General features: G+C 34.0%; 1 protein-coding gene across 1 annotated transcript in view; it reads left to right on the top strand.

Moving 5' to 3' along the window:
• The first annotated feature begins 276 nt into the window (after nt 1–276).
• LOC116848723 (probable serine/threonine-protein kinase kinX) overlaps nt 277–5,090 on the top strand; it is a 59,740-nt gene continuing 54,926 nt past the window's right edge. Inside the window, exon 1 of the mRNA XM_032825122.1 lies at nt 277–576. The gene's annotated coding sequence lies outside the window, so the exon portion shown is untranslated. The remainder of the gene's footprint in view (nt 577–5,090) is intronic.

The raw sequence follows: 5,090 nt of genomic DNA on the forward strand, positions 1-5,090 counted from the left end.
TAAAATTTTATAATATTCAAAGAGATGCTTAAATTCTTCTTTTGAGTAATGAAGTTCATGATAATGAACTTTCTTAAAATTTGCACTAAAAAAAATATTTGGAAATTTATTTATAGGATATAAGATTTATTTCTGTAAATAAATGTTATATTTTAATAATAAAATAAATAAATTTTATATCCCATAAATAGATTTTTTTTCGTAGTACATGGTGAGTGTGTTTGAGTATTATTCTCAAGAAAATATTTTTTGTTGAAGATAATCATTATTCAAAATAAGAAGAAAAAGTAAACTAAATAATCGTATTTCTCAGCAGTAGAATGATATTTTTCTGTTTGCAGCGAGGAATAGATATACCTTATAATAATAATATAGTTAATTCTTATGAATTGTAGTGTATTATATTGGATGTATTTTTTCGATGTCGTAACTTCGCGTACGGACGCAGGCTGACATTCCACATACACACATCGTCATCTGCTACATAGCAGATTTATGTGCAATAGCGGAGAGGAAGTGTAAAAGCGGAGGCCTGAGAAGGTCCATCGAGAAGAAGAAAAGAGGATACGAAAAGAGGTAAGGCAACGAGGTACGTAAGAAAAAGAAAGACGGTAATGTAAGAGAGAGAGAGAGAGAGAAGAGGTAACGGTAGGAGGGAAGAGGAAGAGAGAAAAGGAGACGGCAAAAACGGGTCATTTAGGGACGACCATGCACAAACCATCCCCGTTACTTGACACATCATCCCCCGCATTCTCTTCAATCCACATCTCTTCGTCGTCGCCCTCTTTTCACTGTCTCCCGTCTGAGAAGCGACCGAGCGGATATTTAATGCCGTCAGTCGGCATACTCGCAACCGCTCGCGGATTAATGAATGAAAGGAGGAATCACAGTCGCCGCGCGTACAGCTACTATTACTACGTAGTCGTCGGAAGAAGGTGACGCGAGAGTTGAATTGGAGAGAGAGAGAGAGAGAGAGAGAGAGAGAGAGAGGGAGAGAGAGAGAGAGAGAACGGGCGACTCGTCAGGGATAACGAGCAAAATCCGATCAAACCTTTCATGTGAACGTCGAGGAATCCGAGATGAAATCTTTCGTATTGAACATCGATCGTGCACAATTTTGAAGGCCAAAAGCTCTTTTGAGCTCTTTGGATATTGAGGATAAAGCGAGACTAAGGTGACGGGAGAATTAACGCGAGAACTCTCTAGTCCGAAGACCGTTTGATATAATTTATCTAGATTTCTTAAAATTTTAATATTTTACGATTCTTTTGTATTCGCCGCCATTATTTTACGACTCTTTCATGTTTGCCGTCGTTATTTTATTGGCTTGCATTTATTGATGTTTCACCGCTGTCATCGTGAAAAGAATTCGAGAACATGTTCCGAATGATAAATGCGCTCAACGAGCGGAGACATTTGGCAGGGTACACGGTCAAATAGGATTAAGAGCGTAAAAGAGGGGAAGTCCCCTAAAACTCATTATAGAAGAAGGCTTAACAAATTTGTAGACTCCCTGCTGTCTGGCAAATTATACTTTGCATACTGTGAGAAAAACGAAAAGCGAAGAATTTTCTCCTTTTTTTGTCTATGAACTGAACTTTTTGATGTTACATTTTTTTTCATCTTTAACGATCTCCGTTAGACGGAGTAAAGTTTGGATGTTAAATTGTTAGTTCAAGTAGATTCTTCTTTTGAAATTTCTTTTAACTTTTCTATGCCCGAAACATGAAAGTGACTCGTGTACAAACATTTCAACATGGAACAAAGTTTCCTTTAGAATAACACGCGCCTTATTTCTTCTTTCTTGCTAACCTCATAAGTAACTAACCTAAGTTTGTAAAGAATGATATTAGACTGTTTCTTAAAAATATAATTTCCTTCTCTAGTTAATAAAATGTTAAAAAATTTCCATTTCTGTTTCACAAAGACCCGCGAATAATGGAAACAGTAGACGAATAGTACGTCAAAATTTTTCGTTAGATGTAGATCGTTAAAACAATGAATTTCATGGACGAATTCCAACGAGAATTTTTTTTTGTTGGTGCACCTACTATGATACATCTTTCAAAAATACACAAAAGGATTTATTAAAGATGAAAGGGCAGAAAAAGTTTTAGGGAACAGTCTTAGTAACCTGTCTTAGTAGAGCATGAAAAGAATCAAATTTTAAGCTGCATCTTCAATGAAAAGATTAATGTAGCAAAAAAATGTAGAGAAAAGGATAATGTAGCAAAAAGAATAATGTAGAGAAAAGAATGCATGTATAGTTTTCACTATTCTTTTCACTGAAGATGCAGCTTAAAATTCTTTTCATGCTCTACCATGAGCTTCTCGCTTCACTAAATCACTGGAAACTTTCAGAAGAAATTTTTAAATATACAGAAGTCGCTAGATTTGGATTATATCTGAGTATAAGTTAGGTATAATCCACGAGACATACACATACACATACACATACACATACACATACACTACGACTTCCGATTGTGTCAGACAAATTTTTCGATTTTATTATACCTTATTTTAATTTTTTATTCGATGAATAGATACGAAAAAATCATATTAATTTTCTCGTTCGGAAACCATCCGCGCGCCTTGTGGAACATCTCTGAATAACATCTGTATAATATCTTTGCTGTGACAGAAGTAAAACAGGATACGCGATATTCTCTGAACGTACAGGGAATTTTAGAAAAAAAGCACGCTGGGTGAGAAAAAAATATCTAAGAAATAAAAAATCAATTTATTTAGTGAGTGAGTGAGGCCTCTAGTGTAGTGGACAGCGTACTGTTCTACTATATCAAAAGTATTAATTTCGATTTCCGAGGGAACTGACATAGGACAAGGAGGACATAGAAGGAATATTGTTTTCAAGGGGGCTGTATAATTGTGATAAATTTAACTATATCACTTCATTCCCTTAATAACCTGTTAATTGGAGTAAAGAAAATCTGAAACAGCAATAGGGATCAAATAATATATTATTTTTTAAAAGTATTTTAATTCTCTTCATAAATTATATCATAATATATACCGTAAAATATATCGTAAGATCCTCCCAAAAAAGAAATTAATCTCGCAAATAAAATCCTGTGATCTAATAACGTCCAATCGCCCGATTACTATTGTTTCGTGAAGCACTTATCGTATGTAACCTTATTACTTCAGCAGAACGTGGCGCTCTTATAGGAAGTATAAAAAAAATGTAATCTACTAACATAATAAATCATTCGTAATACAACGGAAACATCTGCTGGCGATATTATGCACTCCTACGGCCTTGCGCGTAGTTACACTTATACCATAGCGTCGAGCTCGCGCCTCGCCAACAATAAAAAGAAATATTGTCTCTACGACATTTTGTATTTATGTAAGGCCAGAGGAAATGTGGTCGAAGAGAATGCCAACGTGGGAACTTAGAAACTTTGAAAATTCGGGACATCAGACATGATGGAAAATCGAAAATCTTTTCTTTCTTAAGTAATCCATTGAATCGTACGCTAGAAGAATCTACTTGAACTAATGTAATACCCAAACTTTACTGTCATTTTGAGTCATCCATGTTGGATTGGCTCTAGGTTTTCATGTTGGATTGGCTCCAGGTTTCCAACAGAAATGTGTTCTACTCGCGTTAGATTTTTCATAAAATTGATCACGTACTTGAACAACCTCTCCGTTTCAATCCATTAGCTATTCTAATGGAAAACTTATTTGTCTTTTAAATTTTGTGTAAGAACCAAATAAGTACAAACTACTAAAATATGTCTTAAAGATATATATCATTAAGGGGATGCTTAAGTCGATGACGAACTCGAACAATGTCGATAATGTGTGTTGACATGAATGTGTGTTCGACATGAATGTGTGTTGCTTTGTTTTACCATATTCAACAGAAAATCTAATCATATATATCTAGAAATCTTTCTGCAAACTTTTTCGATATTTTTAAGCTTCCAAATGCAAATGCGAAGGTAGAGCAATGTTTATCAAAATTTTTCTGTTTGGAGCATCCACAATTTCAGTATATACAAGTTGCGGAACTTTTGGATTAGACAAATATTACGCTTACTGACAGTTTGAGATTTTACATTCAAAATTTTTTATTTGTTTTTGTCACATATCGAGCATATACTCCTATTTATTTTTGCACGTACTTTCATTGCGCAAAAGCATTTGTAATTATGTGTAACCAATGCGACGTAAACTTTGCAGAAAAATGTTCTGTCGGTAGTTTTCAGCTTCAGCATCCCATTAAGGCAACTTTTAGTAAATTGTACTGTGTCTGAGAAGTAATATAAAATCGATTAGATTTAAATATACCAAAGCAATTAAATTAATGATCGATTCGTTTATCTGTAATTCATCATCAATTAAGATAAATCACAGAAAAGTAACTTTAAGAGATTGGACCACGCCAAAGTATGCATCATACAGCGTTATTTTATCGCAATTATAGAAAGCTCCTTTAAATAACTAACAGTAAGATTTGAAAAGGCAAATGAGGAGCAAGCACGGATGTCTTAGTGCTATTAAATACTAATATTACTTGTTTTTAATATTAATATAATAGTGGGAGGATAAAAATGTCCAGCATGTCAAACGCATGTATCAAAATTTTTCTTCGATTATCGTACGCGACGAATCAACCTTTTATACTTAGACCGATCCTTGAGTCCCAATTTTTTTTATACATATATTTTTTTTTTAATTCCCAAAATCCTCATTAAACCGATGACTCAAATAGATTCATTATGTATGTTGCACTGGCGGAGCAGTTTTTTCGCAACATACATAATGAATCTATTTGAGTCATCGGTTTAATGGGGGTTTTGGGGATTTAAAAAAAAAATATATATATATATATATATAAAAAATTGGGACTCAACGATCGGTCTAAGTATAAAAGGTTGATTCGCTGTGTACGACAATCAAAGAAAAATTTCGATACGTGCGTTTGACATGCTGGACATTTTTATCCTCCCACTATCATATTAATATTAAAAACAAGTAATATTAGTATTTAATAGCACTAAGACATCCGTGCTTGCTCCTCATTTGCCTTTTCAAATCTTACTGTTAGTTATTTAAAG

The sequence above is a fragment of the Odontomachus brunneus genome, unplaced genomic scaffold, assembly GCF_010583005.1.
Source record: "Odontomachus brunneus isolate Ranch 3 - 2012 unplaced genomic scaffold, Obru_v1 Obru_scaffold_099, whole genome shotgun sequence".
NCBI lineage: Eukaryota > Metazoa > Arthropoda > Insecta > Hymenoptera > Formicidae > Odontomachus > Odontomachus brunneus.